The sequence below is a fragment of the Gopherus flavomarginatus genome, chromosome 2 (assembly GCF_025201925.1).
Source record: "Gopherus flavomarginatus isolate rGopFla2 chromosome 2, rGopFla2.mat.asm, whole genome shotgun sequence".
Lineage (NCBI taxonomy): Eukaryota > Metazoa > Chordata > Testudines > Testudinidae > Gopherus > Gopherus flavomarginatus.
In genome coordinates, this window is record NC_066618.1 from 184,306,265 (window position 1) to 184,330,133 (window position 23,869).

At 45.6% G+C, this 23,869-nt stretch overlaps 2 protein-coding genes across 9 annotated transcripts in view; one reads left to right on the plus strand and one right to left on the minus strand.

Annotated features, from left to right (window-relative positions):
• The window catches only part of PHACTR1 (phosphatase and actin regulator 1), a 460,275-nt gene that overhangs the window by 168,297 nt on the left and 268,109 nt on the right, over positions 1–23,869 (plus strand). Inside the window, exons 1-2 of one of the 8 annotated variants that reach the window (XM_050941600.1) lie at positions 4,539–4,607; positions 5,010–5,086. The exons of 6 other annotated variants lie outside the window; for them this stretch is intronic. The gene's annotated coding sequence lies outside the window, so the exon portion shown is untranslated. Of the gene's footprint in view, positions 1–4,516; positions 4,608–5,009; positions 5,087–23,869 lie in introns of those variants that run through there. One more of the 8 variants, XM_050941601.1, reaches the window with a different exon arrangement.
• GFOD1 (glucose-fructose oxidoreductase domain containing 1) overlaps positions 1–23,869 on the minus strand; it is a 541,281-nt gene that overhangs the window by 82,477 nt on the left and 434,935 nt on the right. The gene's annotated exons all lie outside the window — the stretch shown is intronic.

Here is a 23,869-nt window from a genome sequence, read left to right on the forward strand (position 1 = left end):
AGAAACCCTAGTCCCAGAGCTATTTTTGTTTATCCTTCTTATCACTTGTACCAAGGTTGTCCCCTACAACCATTTCTTCTATGAGGTCCTCACTACTCACCAAAACCAAATCTAAAATGGCATCCCCTCTTGTAGGTTCTTCAACTACTTGGTGAAGGAATCCATCAGCTATTGCATCCAGGAAAATCTGAGCCCTATTATTATTACTAGTACTTGTCCTCCAGTCTATATCTGGGAAGTTAAAGTCTCCCATGATTACACAATTCTCATTAGTGTTTACTTCATTAAAAACATTAAGAGGTCTCTATCGATATCCAAATCGGATCCTGGCAGTCTGTAGCACACCCCAAGCACTATCCCAGGGGCGGCTCTAGCTTTCTTTCTCAATGTGATTTTTGCCCAGATAGACTCTGTCTTATCCATTCCTTCACTTCTTATTTCTTTACAGTCTACCTCATCATTGGTATACAATGCTGCTCTACCACCTTCGCTTTTATTTCTGTCTTTCCTAAACAACACATACCCTTCAATACCTGCACTCCAGTCATGACTACTATTCCACCATGTTTCTGCTATCCCTATAATATCCAGTTTCACTTCCTGCACCAGTAGCTGTAGTTCCTCCATTTTGTTACCTAGACTCCTCGCATTGGTGTACAAACATCTTAATTTTTGCCGTTTGGCTTCAGTGACATTCTTTACCCGATTAGGCACAGACATTCTACTGCCAGTATCACCTGTTAGACTGGTTTCTACAATACCCTTCCTCCTGATGTCCATTCTCCTACCCAAGCCTGTATCCTTTCTTACTCTGTTTTCTTCCCTCTCAATGTTAAATTCCGGCGTGGAGATTACCTGGACATCTCCTAACCATCTCTCCCAAAGTCCTAGTTTAAAGCTCTCTTAATCAGTTGTACCAGCCTCCATTCTAGAAGTCTATTTTCCTCCTTACTGAGGTGAAGTCCATCCTGAGAGAACAGTCCTCTGTCATGAATGCTTCCCAGTGGCCATACATCCCAAAACCCTCCTTATAGCACCACTGCCTGAGCCATCTGTTGATCGCCATAATCTTGTCACATCTTTGTTGCCCTTCTCTAGGAACAGGCAGAATCCCACTGAAGATCACCTGAGCCTCTATTTCCTTAAGCATCTTCCCCAGTCTGGCATAGTCTCCCTTGATATGTTCCAGCGAGAATCATTTATGAATCATTCATTCCCACATGAAGGACAATCAGTGGATTCTTTCCTGCTCCTGTTAGGATCCTTTTCAGTCTCAGGTCCACATGCCATATCTTAGCACCCAGCAGACAGCACACCCTTCTGTTCTCTGGATCAGCTCTAGTTACAAGCCTGTCTATTCCTCTCAGTAAGGAGTCCCCAATCACGAAGACCTGCCTTTTCCTGGTAATGGTGCAATTCTCCAGTCTATCCCCTGTTCCCTCTGGCTGCAAGTCCTCTCAATTTCTATTGTCCCTTGCAATCCTCCGCAACCCATCCCGTATCCTCCTGGGGCTCATATTTGGTGCTATCTCCATTGACTCTTCCCCTTTTCCTATAGGACTTGCTGCTCTTCTCTTCTTCCTTGCCCTCTCACCTTCAGTGACCACCTGCTGTGCCCCTTCTTCATTTTCCAACTCTGCAAACCTGTTCCTGAGCTCTATTTCTCCTTCACTAGCCCATCTTTTCCTCTGTCTGGTTCTCTTAGTCACATGCTTCCACTGTTCACTTTCCTCACCCAGCAGTCTCCCCTCAGAATTCTTTGGTCCTGCTTCCATCTGCAAGTTTGAGCTTTTCCCTTCAGCCTCCTCATGTCTCTTCTCCATCATCTGCTCAAACCCCCTTCTAAACTCAACCAGAGTTTCCACCTGCATCTCCAATCCTTGGCTCTTTTCTTCCATCAGCTCTATCAGGATGCACTTCATGCAGACAAAACTCTTTTCAGGCACCCCCTCTAGGATCATGTACATGCCGCAGCTTCCACATCCAGTCATCCTCATTATGTCTTCCACTTCTTCCTCTGTATCAGTCATAGCCTTGTCACCTAAAACCTGTTAGTCCAGGAAACACAAACCAAAGCAAACCACCACCACCTACAGCAAAACAAACCCCCAACGGGCACCAGAACACCGGCAGAACACCACCCACTCCCTTCACTGGCCTGTCTATTCCTCTGTCTAGCTCTCTTAGTCTCCCCTGCAAACTCCCACTGAAACTCCCCTGTTTACAGCTCTGTTTGCTGGCTCCAGTCTTAGGGGTTTATACTGCCACCTATCACTACAGGCACCTTCCATGTAAAATCAATAGCAATAACAAAGACTCCAATGGATTTCCTGGGGTCTGTGGCTTATCTCCCTGTTCAGAGTAAATGCTTTGCCTGGAGTAGGATTTGTTGTTGTTAATTCTTTTTTTATTATGATTCCCCTCTCTTTCTTCCTTGGTAGGGATTTATTGGGTGGAAGAGGGTGGCAGTCACATTTGTGTCATTCTCAAGGTGGAGAAAGGCTTATTCAAAGAGGAAGGTGTTGCAGTGTTTCTTAAAGATAATCAGACTCTAGAATAGATTCTCCTGATCTTCTCTAGAAGTTTGGTGCATAGACAGTTCCGTCAATTGAAAATGCTACCAGCTCAGAATGAACAAAACAGCAATGTGAGTGGTGAGGTTATGCATCCACGTTATTCCCAGTAGTTCCACTTTTTTGTTGCATTTTGTTATGATGATTTTCAGCCATTCATTAGCTAACTTTGCAGCAGGGGATGAAGGTACATAATGGCTTATAAACCTTTCAGAATGGTGCAGTTTAAGGAAAGATTGGGAGGAGAGAGTGCTCCAGCTGGATCTAGTAAGAAGAGCGTGTTCCAGGTGAGAAGAAATCCTGGAGATGAAAATGAAGGAAAGACATGAGGGAACTGATTTTTACCTAAAGGTTTGTATAGTACCTACTACAACGAGGCTCTGGTCCTTGCCTGGGGCACTATTGCCGTACAAATAATAATAATAATAATAATAATAATTAATGGCAATAATAAGTAGGAGCTAGGGTCTTGAATGCAAAGCTAAAGAGCTTATTATTATTATATACTATTGTTATTTATTAGTATAAATTTGATGTGGGAACTGTGGGGGACCCCATGAAAGGATCTGGAGAAAGAAAGGGACAAATTAAATTAAGGGCAGTCTGTGAATCAGTAAAATATAATCCATTAGTCAGATCAAATAGATAAAAGTCAATCAATGAAGTAAATCCAGGAACAGAGAAAATAGTGTAACCCATTAGCTGAAAGCATTTGGAAATAAATGGGCAGCAATCAATCAGTTGAAATAAACAAGGCATCAAACAGTCAAACGGGGCAACATATGAAATAGTCCAAGCATAGTGGTGCCATCAGTGGAAGGGCAGAAGTGAAAGCACCTTGAGTTGGGTCTGAACCAAAGTACTGGCTCAGATCCACCATACCTCCTGACCAAACTATGAAGAAGTTCAAATCCAAATCCATATCTTTGTTCCAGGCCTGTCACTATAACAAGACAAACCAAAGCACTGAATCTAAATGTTCCTGACCCATCTGTAGAAATGCATATATCTGTGATATATTTATTTGTGTTTATAAGTAGCTCCATGTTATAGAGTAATATGGCTATGTTCTGTGTGACATTTTCCATTGCATTATATAGTAAAGAAGGGCCTGATCCAAAACCCTCAGATTCACACACTTCCTTTGGAGGAGTGTGGATCTGGATCTGACTGTCATGACTAACCTGTTTGTATAAATGCCTGAATCAACCCTTTTGGATTGGAACAGCCCTAACTCTGGAGAGGGGCTTAACTGGATCCAGATCTACATCTGAACTTTACAGCTAGGACCTATCTCTAGACTGTAGTCACTGGAACTTTCCTGCCCCCCAATATAGGTAGTTAACCCATATACATAAGTTACGTCTTCTGATACCTAGAGTCCTTTTCCCTAAAGGAACTATTAGTAGCCAATTTGGTTACTCCTTCAGAAGTCCATGTGCTACTTGACTCCCTTCTAATTCAGGTAGGGGTGTTGAACTACAGCGGAGCCCTCCTTGATGTCCTGTGTAATAGCAAACACACGTAAACATGCATGCTAGACATACAGGCTTCTGATCAGAGAGAGCATGGATTTCCATGTCATTGGCTCTTGTTTGTTTCTCTCTTCATGGGTATGATTTCCAAATCAAAACCCTGAATAGCCTTAGCACAGTTTGAATTATATAATTGTGCTGCTGAGAGTCACATGACTTGCTGTCTGAGTAATTCCCTGCAGAAGGAGACAAGCTGCATGTTAAAAAGCTCAACAAATAGTGTTTAAAACAAAAAGTATATAGCATAGAATTTCCGTAGTACTTCATCTGAAATCATCTACTGCTGCAACAGCCACATGTATTTCTGGTTCAAAGCTTAGGGATTTGATGGGTACAGGACAAGTGGGGATGCTGGGGGGGCTTTCACTGGATCTGTGGTTTGTTTTCTGTTCCCTTCAATAACACCCCTGCCTTCAAAACTGGGTGCATCTGATGTTGAACAAAATGAGTGGCTCACTGGAGACCTCAGTCAGCAGCTAGGAATCATTGGCTTGTGGAGGTAAGAAGCAATCACATTCCTAATAGTCTGTGTAAAACCCATTATTACTTTTCTGTGACTGTGTAAGATAGAAGAAGAGAGAGTAAACAACTGGCACCTCTGTAAACTGGCAGGGGTCTGCTGAAGATATATTTATAGGAAACGTAATGGGGAGGGGGAAGAGGTACAAACTGAATGTAACCTTTTATTATCATAAATGCCTTGGTGCTGTTTTCAGGACTGTTAATTGGATTGATTGTTCTGAACTCTCTATCTCCCTTTCACATGTGAGTTGGCCAGTGAATTGTAACTTGTTTCGACTGGCTGAATCAAAAGGAGAAGGGGTTGTCTGGCACTGCAAGGCTGTATGAGGGTGAGGGAGTGTATTTTCAGACCACAACACTTAAGGAGACTGTTGCTCAGTTTCAGAAAGCACAGCTGTTGCAGAGAGAGAGAGAGAGAGGCAGGAAGTGTGAAAGCAGCTTTGTGATCTCTAACAGGTAGGCAAGAGTATAAACCATATGTTTCTTCCTGGATATTCTTCTTTCTCAAAGAACTGGTAATATAGATCTATATATATATTGTTTGGGTTTGCAAAGTCCTTTTGTCTGTTTGTGTTCCTTAGACCTGGTTGATGATAGCAGCTGCATGTGTATCCCAAAAGCCAGTGTTTGTGTGAATGAGAGATCACTAGGTCTTCTGAAAATCAGTGAGGTATCTGGGATTTGCAGACTAGGGGGGATTCACTTGCAAATCCTACTGCAGTTGAGACATGTGATCAATGCAGGACTACAGCATGTGATTGTTTGAAGAACCCAAAAAAGTTAATTTAGAAAACCTAAAAAGCCTAGGCATTACCTTCCTGAGCAGTCTCTGTTGCAAACAAGGGAGAGAGCTAGAAAAAGCTGAGAGAGGAAATTTGATCTTCTCTGTTGATTTTTCCTTTGATCCAGTTGCTGACATGTGAAAAGAATAATGGAATTGTCCCACTATCTGGTAGCTATCACAAGAAATCCCTGCACACATATGCAAAGTGGACAAACCCAAAACCAGGGGGTTGGGGAGAAGGCTTGCCCTTGTTGTGTTTGATTGTTCTCTCTTATATAGGTATGTTGAAATATATTATAGCAACTTTCAGACTGAAAGAAGGGGATAGGTGGAATTAAGATTTGAGATTGGAAAGAAAAAATATAAGCATAAGCATTGGTCAGGAGGTGAGGGCAATATGTCTATAAGCACTGTGAAATGCATAACAATAGGTTGCTCTTCTGTAATCCCTTCCTTCCAAAGAATGCAATATTAATTGAGCTTCCTAATGTACCTGTGAGGTAGGCATTAGTATTCCTATTTTTTCAGGTGGGGACACTGAGGCACAGAGCTTGTGGGCTCATTTATGCTACAAGTCTAACTGCCAGAACATGATCAGGGGTATTGGTGTTGGCAGCTTTTGTAGGACAACATGTTTATAGAGCTGTGTGACAGCCTAAGCCATGATATAGTGATTTAGAGTGTAGCACCATGCTCTACTCCTATTCCGGCATTCACACTATGGACAAAATAAAAGGTTAGAACACAGACATACGTGCTCGATAACTACACAGTGAAATAGTAAAATGTACATTGTAGACAGGCCCTGAATAATTTGACTGAGATCAAACTAGTTTGTAGCACAGCTTGGAACAGCCTTGTGCTTTAAGCACTCAACTGTTTCAATTAGACAAAATAGCTCCTACGTTTCTTTTTTTTTTTCTTGGCATGACCCAACCATATGTTAACTTGGGTGATTACATTCTGCTTACATAAAATTCCCAATGTAGTTTCAACTGGTTATAGTTTTATGTTGTAGATTTGCTGTGTGGAAATCTTCTGCACTGGAGAAGGCAGCGTTTCAGCTGTAGGGGATATAATCCCTGAACTGTATATATAGTAGTTTGTAAATTTATGAATCAGCATTTTGGGATCTCTATATAAAAAGTACTACATGAATGTCAGCCTATTTTTAATAATGATATTTCTCACAGTACTGTAGATTACAGGTTGGTAAGCATTTGCTTTATTTACTGAATTCTTGTTTTCTAAATCTGCTGTCAGTGGAGACGTTTATGGTAAAAAGATTGTAGCTAAAAACTGAAAATATGTACACATGCTATCAGAGCTGTTGTTCCCATTGTACTGGAGATGCATGTTTCACACAACAGACGTAATTACAGTGTTCAGCGTCTGCCACCCTTGCTCATTTTGAGCAGTACAGTATCTTACTCATGACCCAAAGATTCCCAGGGACACAGAGCCAGACCCTATATATATTGAATACATTGGGTGCTAGGACTAGAAACACTGGTCTGTCAGCTCCAAAAATGCAGTCCTCTACTACTTGAGCTAAAGAAGAAATTTCATACTATTGATATTGGTAGCTGCAGCCACTAGAGAGCATCACCACTCACTAGTTTATATGCACAAAGCCAGTGAGTTATATCACCTTGCAATATAATCTCCCAAGGCAGATACATTTGGCCAGATTGATCCTTGTATAAATCCACTGATTTTGATAGAGTTACAGTAGGGATCTGTTTGGTCAAATAGGATCACAGTGATAGCTGGTACTGTTAGATATTTTATTAACATAACTGTTAGATATCTATATCTGTTGAAGGACAAAAAAAAATCCACCAGTCTCATAAAAAATGCTCACCGCTCCAAGAAATAGAAATTGAAGACTATGATATGTTTCGTGTTTATCCGTCTACTGCCATACAGTACACCCATTGCTGACAGTGAGAGTTATGTGTAGATAACCTGGGGAGTACATACCCATTCATTTTTATGAGTGGTGGTCAGACTGACAATAGATTAAACCATCAATCTCTCTGTAAGAACCATCATGCTCTGTGGATAGACATCTGCATATTAGAACTTCTCCAAGGAGACTAGATGTGATACACAATGATGACTCTGAATGATCTGGTACAATCTGTCATTTCGTGCATTGATCAGATAAATAATATTGGCTCCAAAAGAATAATTATGGTCAAATAAGGGTGATTTATCAACAGACTAAAACTTATCTGATTTGGCCTTGACCTCTAGTAATAGATGGTAACTGGTCTGAACCAAGAGCAGATTCCATATTGCCCAAACTTTCGAATTACACTAGTTTTGAGATAGTCCATAAAAACTGTGACACAGCCTTTCAGGCTCACCTTTGAGTTCATTAAGGAATTATTAAAATGCTTATTAGAAAAATCTGTGTTTTTAATACTAACCTAAAGAAACTACTGAGGACTAAATGTAAATTATATCAGTAGTTTGAATGAATCCAGAAGCTGTGAAACTAATTTAAGGATGAAAATCGAGGCTAATTCCCCAACCTTATCTGTGAGTTTGACTGGCTTGGTAGTACTCTTGCCCTTAGATCAATCACTTAGATTTTACCCAAAGTTTTTGCAATAGAGGTATGCAAAACGTTTACAATAAACCCTGAAACCACATGAAACTTCCCTGGTTTCTAGTTTACTTACAAGCTCATACCTCAACTCACATTTGTTAAATTGTTCACAAAATGTGAGACTTTGTCATTGTTCTGCCCCCCCCCTTTTTTTTTTGTATCATTGTATATTTATTAGCTACGCTCTAGGGCCTTTAAAATTCCTTCTTTTCAACATGAAGGGAGCAGCTTTTTAAGAGAATCTTAGGGTATGTCTACACTACCCGCCGGATTGGCGGGCAGTGATCGATCTAGTGGGGATCAATTTATCACGTCTAGTCTAGTCGATTTCTGCCTGCCCCCCCCCCCCAGTGTAGACAAGGCCTCAGTATTATATAATAGAGATTTCCTCCTCTGCAGGATGAAATCTTTCAGGACAGGTAGAATTTTAAACAGCCAGGGTTTCTGCTATCTGAAAATGAATGTTCTCGTTTTGAAAGTAATTCTTGTCCTGCTTCCATAAACTAACAACAAACAAATGCAGCCACTCAGAACTCGTATTGTACCAAAGCAAAATGGAACACGATTCTCAAATGTTTCCAGTTTTTTCTAAATGTAGAACCTGCATTCTTCAAGGTGGTTCCATTTTGGGCAAACCATTGGGCAAAACATTTGGCCATAATTATTTTCCTGCATATCTGAACTATTGAGAAACCCAGGACTAGTTTATAGTTTTACAGCAAAGTCATGCAAAATTTTGCATAGATTTAACACACAAATAGGTGAAACTCAACAACAGTTTCAAAGCTTTGAGATTTTCACTCTTCCAAGCTCTGAGATCTTGATCCAACATCTGAGGCTCATTTGTGTAAACCTATGTGGACAGAACTAATTATAAAATTTCCATTAACCTCTATGAAATGAAACTGCTGAGTTTTGCCCAGGTCTCCACAGCCATGTTTTCCTAGGGAGGAGCTGTGTTGTCAAAAGCACATTGCCTTTTATGGCATGTAATAGTGATGTGCCTTTTTTTTTTTTTCTTTCTCCTCTTTTGCCCACAATGGCTGGAATTCAGATTTGAGTATCTGGGTTTAACTCAGTTCCAAAATGTACTTAAGCATGTGGCTTTTGTTTTTCAATAGAATATATCCACTTACAGCTGTAATGCAAAGCACTTTAGAAATAACAGTCCATGATTATGATTTCCTACTGAGAAAGTGGGAGTTGCACAGATATCCTTTACTTGTTAGCAGCATTGTGGTAGATCTTGGCGCAAGCTATTTCTGGTGTGGTTCTATCATTGGAGTCAATAGAATTGTACCAGGGATGAACTTGTCCCCCTCTTAATACCTTTCTCACCTTTTGCTTTAATGAAGTGCAGTGAATTTTAAACTTTACCTGGAACTGTGTTCTACGAGTCTGTAATCGAAAATATCTGCTGATTGATCAGGCTGCTGTGTTCAACATTTAAATTTGCTTATTATGAATGACTGGTATGCCATGGTAATGAGATTTCCTCCAGTTTTACAGCCTGAATCTTGCTGATACATGCAGCCAGGGTTTTTGGTGGTATATTACATTCACCCATTCTTTACTAAGCTATTTTTAAGTCATTTGGGTGAAAAACAGTGACCTCTTGATGACCGTTTGATGTTCCTTTGAACAAGTGAATGAGAGGGACAGGGAGGGATGTGTTGAAGCAGGCTTTCCTCATACAGTACACTCAGTGCCTGGGTACTTAATTAAGGAAAACCAAAGAGTGGGAGGATCCTAACGCTGCTAAATTTTCACTAAATGGCCCAAGTATAAAATGAGAGGCTAGATGGGTGAGGTAATCTCTTTTATTGCACCAACTTCCTTGGTGAGAGAGACAAGCTTTCTGAGTTTACACAAAGTTGCACAGGAGGAGAGAGAGTGAGTGTGAGAGCTGGTCCACACTGGGGGGGGGAATTGATCTTAGATACGCAACTTCAGCTAACATCTAAACAAGTACTTTGCGTCAGTTTTTAATAAGACTAGTGAGGAGTCTAGCGATGATGGAGGGATGATAAACGGGAATGTGGATATGGAAGTGGATATTACCGCAACTGAGGTAGAGGCCGTACTTGAACAGCTCAATGGGACGAAGTCGGAGGGCCCGGACAATCTCCATCCAAGGATATTAAAGGAACTGGCGCATGAAATTGCGAGCCCGTTAGCGAGAATTTTTAAGCAATCGATAAACTCGGGGGTTGTGCCGTATGACTGGAGGATTGCTAATGTAGTTCCTATTTTTAAGAAAGGGAATAAAAGTGATCCGGGTAATTATAGGCCTGTTAGCTTGACGTCTGTAGTACGTAAGGTCTTGGAAAAAATTTTAAGGGAGAAAGTAGTTAAGGACATAGAGGTCAATGGTAATTGGGACGAATTGCAACACGGATTTACTAAAGGTAGATCGTGTCAAACCAATCTGATCTCCTTCTTTGAGAAGGTGATGGATTACTTAGATAAAGGAAATGCGGTAGATATAATTTACCTAGATTTCAGTAAGGCGTTTGACACGGTTCCGCATGGGGAACTGTTAGTTAAATTGGAAAAGATGGGGATGAGTATGAAAGTTGTAAGGTGGATAAGGAACTGGTTAAAGGGGAGACTCCAGCGAGTCGTATTGAAAGGTGAACTGTCAGGCTGGAAGGAGGTCACTAGTGGAGTCCCTCAAGGATCGGTTTTGGGACCGATCTTATTTAACCTTTTTATTACTGACCTTGGCACAAAGAGCGGGAATGTGCTAATAGTTTGCGGATGACACAAAGCTGGGGGGTATTGTTAACATGGAGAAGGACAGGGATACTATTCAGGAAGATCTGAACCACCTTGTAAACTGGAGTAATAGAAATAGGATGAAATACAATAGTGAAAAGTGCAAGGTCATGCACTTAGGAATTAATAATAAGAATTTTAGGTATACGTTGGGGGCGCATCAGTTGGAAGCGACAGAGGAGGAGAAGGACCTTGGGGTATTGGTTGATAGCAGGATGACTATGAGTCGCCAATGTGATACGGCTGTTAAAAAAGCAAATGCGATTTTGGGATGCATCAGGTGGGGTATTTCCAGCAAGGATAAGGAGGTGTTATATAAGGCGTTGGTGAGACCCCATCTGGAATACTGTGTGCAGTTCTGGTGTCCCATGTTCAAGAAGGATGAATTCAAACTGGAACAGGTTCAGAGACGGGCTACTAGGATGATCCGAGGAATGGAAAACCTGTCTTATGAAAGGAGACTCAAAGAGCTTGGCTTGTTTAGCCTGGCCAAAAGAAGGCTGCGGGGGGATATGCTTGCTCTATATAAATATATCAGAGGGGTTAACGTTAGGGAGGGAGAGGAATTATTTAAGTTTAGTACTAATGTAGGCACGAGGACGAATGGGTATAAACTGGATATTAGGAAGTTTAGACTTGAAATTAGACGAAGGTTTCTAACCATTAGGGGAGTGAAGTTCTGGAACAGCCTTCCGAGGGAAGTAGTAGGGGCAAAAGACTTTTCTGGCTTTAAGACAAAGCTTGATAAGTATATGGAGGGGATGTTATGATAGGATCGTTAATTTGGGCAATTGATCTTGGATTACCACCAGATAGGTCTGCTCTGTGGTCTGTGGGGAGATGTTGGATGGGATAGGAACTGAGTTACTGCAGAGAATTCCTTCTTGGGTGCTGGCTGGTGAGTCTTGCCCACATGCTCAGGGTTTAGCTGATCGCCATATTTGGGGTCGGGAAGGAATTTTCCTCCAGGGCGGATTGGCAGGGGCCCTGGAGGTTTTTTGCCTTCCCCTGCAGCGTGGGGCACGGGTCGCTTGCTGGTGGATTCTCTGCAGCTTGAGGTCTTCAAACCAATTTTGAGGATTTCAATAACTCAGTCCTGGGTTAGGGGTTGTTATAAAATTGGATGGGTGGGGTTCTGTGGCCTGCCTTGTGCGGGAGGTCAGACTGGATGATCATGTTGGTCCCTTCTGACCTATGAGTCTATGAGATCAGATTACTCACCCGTCCAGATGGCGCGGGATCGATGTTCGTGGCTCTCCGTGTCGATTCCGGAACTCCGGTGGGGTTGATGGAGTTCCTGAATCGATATAAGCGCGCTCGGGGATTGATATATCGCGTCTAGATTAGACGCGATATATCGATCCCCGAGCAATCGATTTTAACCCGCCGATACGTCGGGTAGTCTGGACATACCCTGAGTGCTCTGGGTAAGCTCAAAAGCTTGTTTCTCTCACCAACAGAAGCTGGTCCAATAAAAGGTATTACCTCACCCACTTTATCTCTCTAATATCCTGGGACCAGCACAGCTAGAACAACACTCCAAGTATAAAATAGCAGATTAGAAAGAAGAACAAAAGATAAATAAGCCATTTGGGAGTTAAAGAAACAGTGTCGTCCCTCCGCCCTCCCTCTGTTTTTGTCATTAATAGAAACATATGTTATCTATGAAGAGATCTGTACAATACAGTTGACTAACTCTACTCTATCTCTTGCTCCAAGGCAGGAATAATCCAGTCAGTAGAGACTCTCTATGGATGAATAGTATCTCCCTCCCAGTTAAATTTAGTTACAGGAGTTAGATAAGATCCCTAGTCAAAGTTCATGGCTCTCCAGGTATCCTATTTGGGAGTAGAAATTGGCGGTAGCCAAGTATTTCTTTGTATATTCCTTTTAAATAAATAAGAGTGCAGAGTCCTTAGGGTGACCAATGCCCCAATTTTATAGGGACAGTCCCGATATTTGGGGCTTTGTCTTATATAGGTGCCTATTACCCCCTCCTCCGCCCCCCCCCTCCTGTCTCGATCTTTCACACTTGCTATCTGGTCACCCTAAGAGTCCTGTGTCTCTGAATAAAGACGGAACCAAGAACAAAAAAGAGCAGTACCAGCTCCCTAGGCTTCTTTACCAAACACCAGATCCAAAAGCTGTCTTGTCTTTAGCTTTTTCCAGAGCCACATTGTTCTAAGTTACAGGCTCCTGCTTCAGTTTTTTCTTGCCTCTTTTCCTCTGTCCCTCTCTTTGTTCTTGTCTGTGACCTCAGTATCTGCATGTTTTCTCTCACACACACCCCTACCCAAAAAAATACTCAGCCCAAATGCTCCTTGGATGGTTCACACACTCCTTTTTGTCTTAGGTGGAGGTTATGTTAGGTGTGAACTCACCCTTCAAATATCAGCCTCAATGGGTTTTAACCTAATCCATAACAAAGTTTTATCCAGCTCATAATAATACATACCATGAAATTATGATCCCTGCTCCAAAGAGCTTACAAGCTGAGTAATACAACAAACTTTCTCACACTGTCCCTCCCAGTGGTGTGACCTGGAGAGGCCACTGATCTGGTCTACACTGATTTCCATGGCTACTGTAATGGATCCATAGATCCAGTGCTCTTGAATGGCTCTGGAATAATGCCTGTGAAGACCCCCTTCAATGTGTCAGCCCCCTTAGGGTGGATCTCTCTCTCCCTCTCTCCCTAGGGTAAGCCCTGCGGTTTCACCTCCTCCTGGGATTGAACCACAGAGCCTTCAGCGCCCCTGCTTTGCCCCATGAGCTCCCCTCAGCCATTCCCCATGAATTGGACAACTGGGGAAGACTTACACACTCAAAGGGAGCAATGGCCCCCCAGCTTCCTGACTCCGGAGTGGCTCGTAGTCAGGGTTGTACAAACAGAAGGATTTATTAGATGTCTGAAACACAGTGTAGAAAGTCCTTAGGTTAACATAGAGATCAGAAAGTTACAGCACAGTCCATCTGGGTTGGTCCTGAGCCCAGAGCTCTCTCTGATCTCCCCCCTTGAGCCCCTATCCAGAAGAGTGTCATGCTTCCAGCGGCCCATACATAACAACCCCCAAGGGTACCTCCTCCATCCTTTGTTCTTGTTTCCAGGGCAAAAATGGTCACTTAGCCATCTTCCTTAGTTCTTTTTGTTCTCTAGCCAGTCACGACTGGCTGGCTTCCTGCAGAGGGTGGGCTCTGCTTATCGTTAGTTGCTAGGTACCAAATGCGGATCTTGTCTGGGCCTAGGCCCCAGATAGCTAGGCAACAGTCACACATGAATCTCTGGGTCTCTGCAAAGAGCAAACAACCTTTTCCCACCACCGAGTTTAACCATGCACCACATGGGGAAACCGAGGCACACATAGTATTCATACAAAATATTACAGGCGATTCCCACTCTCACAGCTATGTCACCCAGGGTGTGAAAATTCCGCACCCCTGAGGGACATGGCTATGTCATCGTAACCCCTGATGTAGACAGCGCTAGGTCGATGGAAGCATTCTTCCATCAACCTAGCTACCACCTCTCAGAAGTAGATTCACTACAGTGACAGGAGAGCCCTTCCCATCACTGTAGTAAGTGTCTACCCTGAAGTGCTACAGCAGCAGCGTGGGTGTAGATATACCCTAGGACTGAGAAGGTAATTTGGTCCTGTTACCAAAATTATAACCTCTCTGCAGAGACAGTTACATTACCGCAGTTCCTAAGAACCCTGATGATGGACCAGAACCCCACTATCACTTAATTATATTACAATGGTACCTAGAGGCATCTAGCCAGGACACCATTGTGCTAGGCATTGTACAAACAAAACCAAGTCCCTACTTCCAGAGAGCTCACAGGCTAGGATTTTGACAAGATGCAACTGGTGGCTAACCAGACAAACCAGGGGTGCCAACAGCTATCTACTAGGAGGTGAACTGAGACCAGAAACTCATGTCACACAGGATACCAAACAACTATCCAAAGCTAACAACTTTTGGATCATTACAATCCTTGTTTGTATTTGAACCACTGCTCTAGAGGTGAAAAGCACCATATCTATTTACCAGTTCCAGAAGCTGGAAGTACTCTTTTATCTGTCCGGTTTTATACTGCAGATATCAAATTCGCACCCTGGATTGTATGTGGATATCAGGCTGTGTTATGTATATTAGGAACTTGTTCAAAATGTGATAAACTTTGGCATTCAGTACTGCATACATTTGGTTTCTTTTGGTCAAAAGCATAGCTTTTGGAAACATAGATGCTGACTTTTGGTTTTGCCGGTAGGTGCCCCATCCTGGCTCCACCCCCTTCCCCAAGGCCCTGCCCTTTCTCTGCCCCACTCCACCTCTTCCTGCCACCTCTCCTTAGGTCCTCTCCCCTGAGCATCTCCTGCCCAGTGCTTACTCCTTTCTGCCCCCTCCTGCCTTAACGGTGAGGTGTGTTTGGCAGGGGGGCTCAGCCTCCCCTCAAAACTGGCAATTTTCAGCATATTTATACACTTATTTCATATTCTAGTTATTGAATGTATCTATCATTGGCATCTTAACAATATAATCATTATTAAAATAGTAATGAAATATATCATTACGTTGTCATGAATTACAGTATATTAAAATCATTACACTCCGCTACAAGCTGTCTTCACTAACATCCCAGTTTAAAGACATGTTCGCTCTGGGCTTCACACCTGCTTAGGGCTTGTTTGGGAGATGAGGACCTCTGGTGGCTGTGGGAAGAAGATGGATGGGAGGGACAAGCAGTGGAGAGTCTTTCCCATCTCCCTTCCTCTTTCTTCTCTCTTTTCCTTTTGCTCTCCCTGCCTCTTTCCCTTTCTCTTGTTTCTTCTGTAAGTCCTTGCTCCCCTTCCTGATGTTTCCCCCTTCTTGCTTCCCTACCATGTCCCTTTTCCCATCTCTCTCTCTCTCTGCTCCCCACCTCCTAGTGGCTCTGTCTAGTGCCTGCTCCCACCCACACACTCTAAGTGGCAAAGGAAGTTCCCCTTCCCCGGGTGGGAAGGGTTGCGTAGTGGTTAAGGCACAGGCCTGCGGCTCAGGTGTTCTGGGTTTGATTCTCTGTTCTGCCACAGACTCCCTGCTTAGCCTTGGGAAAGTCACTTCACCTCTGTGTGCCCTAGATCCTACCTGCTAAATGGGGCTAATCCTGACCCTGCCTCCTAGGCTAAATCCATTCATGTCTGTGATGATGGTGGGGAGAAATGGAGATACCAATGTGGGTAGATTTGGCCAGAATTTCTCCACAGCCTGAGAGTGAGAGCCAGCTCCGTTTAAGAGGGACGGGGGAGAGAGGGGCTCAGCCCAGCTCTGCACACAGAGTGGGGTTGGGGCTTCAGCCTTGCAGCTTCTGCCACTAGGGTGGTTGGGGCCTCCAAGCTGGGGGCTTGAGCCCTACATCTTCTGCCAGGATCCAGGGCTTCTCTTTCCTTCCCTTCCCCCCACTCCCGCCACCCAGCACAGCTCCTGCCAGGATCCGGGGCATCTCCTCCCGCTCTCATCCAGTGCAGCTCCTGATGGGGTCTGGGGTTTCTCCTCACCCTAATCCACCACTGCACCCACCCCCAGCCCTAGCCTAGCTGGGCTCCTTTGGGTCACCTGATGCCTGCTGGGGAGAGGTGACTGTGTCTGCCCGGCAGAGCTCGCAGTGCAGCCAGAGCTGGTCCCATGACCAGGAATCGCGCCAGCCCCTCGGGAGTGGTGTGATCAGCCAGGCCAGGACCTGCCCTGGCTGGGGTCCCTCAAGACGCACTTGCCTGGAGGGGCCCAGCCAAGCCCTCTGCACTGTCTGCCCTTCCACCTGGCTGAGACTGACCAGGCTTCTGCATCAGGCGGCTCAGCTCCGGGAAGACAGGTGGGGCCCCACAGATGGTGGGAAGCAGAGACGGCTCAGAGCTGGAGGTGGACTGGGGTCCCGCCAGGGGGCTGAGGCCACGTCCAGACTAGGAATTAAAATCGATTTTAGATACGCAACTTCAGCTACGGGAATAACGTAGCTGAAGTCGAATTTCTAAAATCGAGGTACTCACCAGTCTGGACGGCGCGGCATCGATGTCCGCGGCTCTCCGCGTCGATTCCGGAACTCCGTTCGGATTGATGGAGTTCCGGAATCGATGTAAGCGCGCTCGGGGATCGATACACCGCGTCCAGACTAGACGCGATATATCGATCCCCGAGCAATCGATTTTAACCCGCCAATGCCGCGGGTTAGTCTGGACGAGGGCTGAGAGGAGCAGGGGGTGGGGCCAGGGGGCAGAGAGGAGCTCTTTGTCAGCCAGCCAAGAGGAGCCAAGTGATGGGTGGAGGAGCCAGCGGGGTCTTGGGGTGCAGTGCAAGCGGAGCAGGCCAGGGCCCCTTCTGAGCATGGGCCTGGCTCCATGGAGCCACTGTAAACTCAGCACTGCCCATGCATAACCCTAAGGCACTTTTGTGAGATTCACTCAGCCCCTGCCAGAGCAGGGAGGCACAAAACAGCTGATCGCAGCTACGTGCAGGTTACCCATATGAAACAGTTCATCTGCCGAGGCACCCGCAAAACAGTTGATCTCTGGCAGCCAACAGCTGGTCATCCTAGTGGGTACTGAGCAGCCCCCCCCTTTATTTTTCCATGGGTGCTCCAGCCCCAGAGCACCCACAGAGTCAGTGCCTATGTTTGGAAATAATTTTTCACTTTTAGTAAACAAAGATCTGATCTTCAGTCTGAAGAAGGCCCATCTTAAGGTAACAGAAGCAAACAAAAATCTTTAGTTTTACTTTTCAAGCCAAAATCCCTTTTTATTCCTGGAAGCTAAACTCTTTAATTTGTATTTGGGAAATAATGTAATCTGTAGGTCATACTTGGCTACTTTCCAAATGAAAAATTCTGAACAGGTTGAGGAGAAAATACAGCAAAGTATTGAGCTGAATTGCCTAAGTGTGGGAGAGCTGGGAGTGACATTCAGATAGGGGCTTTTGTGTAGACAGAAATATCATTTAGGCCAGGGGCTCTAAAACTGGGAGTTGTGACCCCTTAGGGGGTCACGAGGTTATTACACGGGGGGTCGCGAGCTGTCTGCCTTCACCGCAAACCACGCTTCACCCCCAGCATTTATAATAGTGTAAAATATTTTTTAAAATGTTTTTAATTTATAAGGGGGGGGTCTCACTTAAAGGTTTGCTATGTGAAATGGGTCACCAATACAGATGGTTGAGAACCACTGATTTAGATGCCTTTGTACAGACAGTAAATCCAGTTTCTGTTTTTAAGTCTTTGAGACCTCTCTGTCACTTTGGACTGGTTATGGCCAGTTCTGTATCTGAACTTTCCTGCTTAGAGGCTGCTTTCTCAGAAGGACAAAATATGTGTTAATAGAATCATTGCACTGCCCACTTTCCCATTGCTGCTCGCATTGTTCACTATGTCCAGAATCACGCTCAGTTGAAATAAATGCACCATTTTTATGTTAACTATGTGACTCAAACTGAAGCTATGGAATTTAAAGATAAAAAAACAAACCTAGGATGAAATAGTTTGTTCTGTTTTAGGCTTAAAAATAGCTAGTGATTTTGGATGCCCAGTTGGAGATACCTTTATAGGGGTTGATTTTCAAAAAGTGCCAGGCACCCACCCTTTGAAAATCAGGCACCCAAAATCACTAGTATGCCTTGAAAATATAGGCCTTAAAGTTTACTTCATTGACTTATTGTTTTAAATAGCCTCACTTTGACCCCTCAAGGGAAGGGGAAGTAAACACAACCTAATGGCATTCTGTTAGGAAAGCAAAATTATTTTGAAGTGTCTATCCAATTACATGTTCTATTCAAGGGTAACTTTCAGCATGTCAAAATCTCAGAGCTTAAATGTGTTAGTGGAATAAGAAACCTTGCCCAACTCAGGCTAAAAGCGAATGCAACAAAATGTTATGTTCACAGCAGCGTGTGACATACTTTCCTTTTTTAAAAACGTATTTATAACCCATGAGTGCCTCAGTAAGCACAAGGCACGTGTCTGTGCTTCCCACCATCTCTTTATGTTGTGTGGGTGTCTGTTTGGTTAAGAACACAGGAACTGTGCCCTTGCTGTGCTCACAGCATCTGTACGTTATAATTGCCAGTTCACTGGAGAAGACACCTAACAGCTAATGTTGAAGAGTGATAGAGTAGCTCTGGAGAATAGAAGGTTCAGTTCTGCACTAAGGCTGGCATTTATGGATAGCAGGAGTCTAGTGAGAGTGGCTTTTACTGGGGTGCCAGGTGCAGGTGTAACACGGACAGACCCTGGTCGTTGGTGGGTGGGATCAAACCGGACACTTCTGGAGCTTAGTGTATGAGCCTCTACTGCAGGGGTGGGCAAACTATGGCCTGGGGGCTGCATCCGGCCCTTCAGATGTTTTAATCTGGCCCTCAAGTTCCTGCCAGGGAGCAGGGTCTAAGGCTTACCCTATTCCGCTTATGCCATGGCTCCGCACAGCTCCCAGAAGTAGCGGCATGTCCCCTCTCCGTCTCCTATGTGTAGAGGCAGCCAGAGGGCTCCGCACGCTACCCCTGCCCCAAGTGCCACCCCCACAGCTCCCATTGGCCGGGAACCAAGGCTGATGGGAGCTGCAGGGGCAGCGCCTATGGATGGGGCAGCACGCAGAGCCGCCTGGCTGTACCTCCACACAGGAGCCAGAGGAGAGACATGCCGCTACTTCTGGGAGCTGCTTGAGGTAAGGGCTATCTGGAGCCAGTGCCTCTGATCCCTCCAGTGCCCCAACCCGCTGTCCCAGCCCTGATTTCCCCCTCCCACCCTACAAATGCCTCGGTCCCACCGTCCTGCACCCCAGAGCCTGCCCTCCCGGCTTCAGCCCTCATTCCCCCAACTGCTTCCCAACTCCCTCCCCAGACCGGAGCCCCCTCCTGCACCCTGAACTCCTCATTTTTGGCCCCACCTCAAAGCCTGCACCCCCAGCCAGAGCCCTCACCCCCTTCCACACCCCAACACCCAATTTCATAAGCATTCATGGCCCGCCATACAATTTCCATACCCAGATGTGACCCTCGGGCCAAAAAGTTTGCTCACCCCTGCTCCACTGTGGGAGCTAAAAGCCAACTGGCTGTTAGCTAAGGCTGTAGAGCAGACTCATTTTCTCTCTCTCTCTAAGTGGTCTTAGTGCCACTAGGGGTGTATAGGGTTGTCAGGGAGGGGTAGTACCTCTGATGGGGGAGCAGTCGTACTCCTAGGAGTAGCTCATCCACTTTGGTCCCCACTTGACACCTAGCTTTCACCGGTGGCCCCAAGTAGTTGTCAGCATGCGACAGTGGCCACACCCCTGAAAACCATCTCGACTGGTGGGCTAACCCAGGTGAGGGTAGCCGATGAGTCTGAGATCCTCGGTGAGTTAGGGCCTGTCTACCCATTGCATGAGAAGGCTGGATCCGGCTGACTGAGGAAACCTGGTTCAACAGTCAGGAAGATGGTGACAGCAAGCGTTGTGGAACGCTCAAGAGTACGACAAGACACGTAGGTGTCCTGGTCATTCACTGCGCCCTGCCCTATCTCCAGCCATCTCAACTCTTGTCCTACCACTGGATACAGATAGGAACTGGGAAGAGAGAGTGAGGTTGACATCGTGCCACTCTCCCTCACTTTAATCCAATTCACGCGCAAGTCTCGACATATCATATACCAAGTCCTGTGGCAATGGGCGAGCGATGAAGCAGCAGGTGTGGATACACTGGGAGCTGTAGCCGCAGACCTGCACACAGGCGGCTCAGGTATAATGGTCGTTCCTCACTGACCGAAACAGCAGTGGAGCTTGGCGTCTTCTTGAGTGACTGAGCAGCCCTATTCAGGATTGCACTGCTCACCTCTGTAGAATGAGGAGGGGGCTGGAAAAGGTGCCCTAAACATTGCCGGCTTCACCTTACCCTGGCCAGCATATCGCGGCTGGCAGGGATCCCACAAAAGCGGTCAAACAAAAACAAAACTTAGAGTGAAACCGATCACCATTGGCACATGGAACGTGCGCACGCTACAGGACAACATCATGGCAGACAGACCGGAGAGAAGAACAGGACTTGTCATCAGAGAGCTTGCATGCTACAACATTGACATTGCAGCCCTTAGTGAAACTCGCCTTGCTAATGAAGGACAGCTGTCCGAGTCAGGCGGAGGCTATACATTCTTCTGGAGTGGCCGCAGCTGTGATGAGCATTGCGAATCTGGAGTGGGCTTTGCCATCAGGAATCATCTTGTTCAGAAACCTGCCAGTCCCCCCAAGGGTGTGAATGATCGACTCATGACAATACAGCTTCCACTTCAGAAAGGAAAACAAGCTATTTTGATCAGCGCATACGCTCCCACAATGACCAACCCAGAAGATGTGAAGGATAAATTCTACGAAGAACTAGATGCTCTGCTATCATCAGTGCACCGCATAGACAAGCTGATCCTGCGTGGCGATTTTAATGTAAGAGTCGGATGCAATGCCGCAGCCTGGGAAGGAGTCATCGGAGAAAAATGGAGTAGGAAAATGTAACAGCAATGGGCTGTTACTGCTGAAAACTTGTGCAGCACATGACCTTCTGATCACCAATACGGTCTTCCACCTCCCTACCCATAACAGGACTTTGTGGATGCATCCCCGTTCCAAGCACTGAAAATCTTGCGGAAGACCTAGAGAATGAGCTTGCTGATCTTCGTATTGAGGATGACGCTGAGAAAAACTGGGAGCGATTCCGCAACACTGTCTATACAGCTGCTTCAAAGGTATTGGGGCCCTCCACATGCAGGCGGCAAGACTGGTTTGACAAAAATGATGCAGAAATCCAGGCCTTACTTGCTGAGAAGCACCACCGGCATTGTGCATATCAGAACGATCCATCCTCAGCGACAAAGAAGACCGCCTTTATCAATGCTCGCAGAACAGTACGGAACCGACTGCGCAAAATGCAGGACTTGTGGCTGAGCGCCAGAGCAGATGAAATACAGGCGTATGCGGACAGGAACGACTATAAGCAGTCTTATGAAGCCCTCAACACACTCTGTGGTCCACAGTCTTCTGGGAGCTTTCCCTCTTGAACTCTGATGGCACTGTGCTCCTTACAGAGAAGATGCAGATTCTCCAGAGATGGGCTGAACATTTTGAAGCAGTTCTCAACTGCCCCTCAGTCATCAATGATGAGGCCATTGACAAGATGCCCCAGGTTGCAGTCAATGACTCAATGGATGCCTCACCAGAAGAGGACGAAGTGAAGAAAGCCATCAACCAGCTGTCAAGTGGCAAAGCCCCAGGGTCAGATGCCATACCAGCAGAGGTGTACAAAGTCGGTGGACCTGTGCTACTGCGGAAACTCACTGAGCTGTTTCCGTCCTTCTGGAAGCAGAGATCCATTCCACAGGAATTTAGAGACATGTCCATCGTTCACCTCTATAAGAAGAAGGGCAATCGCCAGGTATACGACAATCGCCGTGTAATCTCGCCGCTCTCTACAGCGGGGAAAGTTCTTGCACGGGTTCTGTTGAACTGATTGATCACTCACCTGGAGCAGGGCTTACTGCCAGAATCACAGTGCAGCTTCCGCAAGGGACATGGGACTATTGGCATGATCTTTGCTGTTCGTCAGCTGCAGGAGAAATGTCAAGAGCAGAATCGTGAACTCTACACAACTTTTGTGGACCTCACGAAAGCGTTTGATTCTGTCAGTCACCAGGGCCTGTGGAGGATCATGTTGAAATTTTGGCTGTCCAGACAGATTCATACGAATGGTACATCAATTTCATCACAGTATGATGGCTCGTGTCCTGGATGACGGTGAAACATCTGAGGCCTTCCCAGTCACCAACGGCGTCAAGCAGGGGTGTGTTTTAACACCCACTTTGTTCAGCATGATATTCTCTGTCACTCTGACTGATGCCTTTCAACACTGCACTGAAGGAGTAGGCCTGAAGTACAGAACTGACGGGAAACTATTCAATCTGAGGTGACTGCGTGCCATCACCATGGTGAAGGAAACTGTACTTCGAGACTTTCTCTTTGCCAACAATTGTGCTCTGAATGCTAGTACAGAGCTAGAAGTGCAAACCAGTATGGACAAGTTTTCATCTGCATGCAACAACTTCGGTCTCACCATTAACATCAAGAAAACTGAGGTCATGCACCAGCCAGCTCCCCACGCTCCGTACTCAGAACCGTCCATCACTGTAAATGGACAGAGACTTCAGGCAGTGGACCACTTCACGTACCTGGGCAGTACCCTTTCCCGAGCAGTGTCAATCGATGATGAAGTAAACTGCAGAATTGCTAAAGCCGGCTCTGCATTTGGCCGATTGCGCTCCAACGTCTGGGAACGTCGAGGGATCAGCCTACCAACGAAGCTGAAGGTCTACCAAACAGTGGTGCTTCCAACTCTGCTGTATGCCTGCGAGACGTGGACTGTCTGTTGGAGTCATGCACAAAGGCTCAATCACTTCCACATTTCCTGTCTGCGAAAGCTTCTAAAAATCAGATGGCAGGACAAAGTGCCGGATACTGAAGTCCTTACCAGAGCCTGTCTGCCATCAGTTCACACACTGCTGATGAGAGCCCAGACCAGATGGGCTGAACATGTCATGAGAATGTCAGATGAGCGCATTCCTAAACAGCTCTTTTTCGGAGAACTCACCCAGGGAAAGCGCTCCCATGGAGGACAAAAGACGCGGTTCAAGGACACGCTGAAGACCTCTCTGAAGTCCCTCAAGATCAACACTGCCACATGGGAAACCCTCGCACTGAACCGTCCAGCATGGCACAGCCTCATTCACACAGGCAGTAATACCTTTGAGGCAAGGCGTACTGCTGAGGCTGAAAGAAAGCGTGAGCTGCGCAAGTCCAGAGCTGCCGACACATCATCGACAATGCCCGATGTGTGACAGGACGTTCCACGCCCTAATCGGACTGATTAGTCATCTTTGGATGCACAGAGCCCAGTCATCGAACTAATGAATTGTTGAGGTCTTCATCGACAACAATGGCCAAACATCACAGTGCCACTAGATGAGACAGAACACCACACCCAGGAGGTGTGTGGGTTACACAGGCATCCAAAGGGGCTTTGTTTC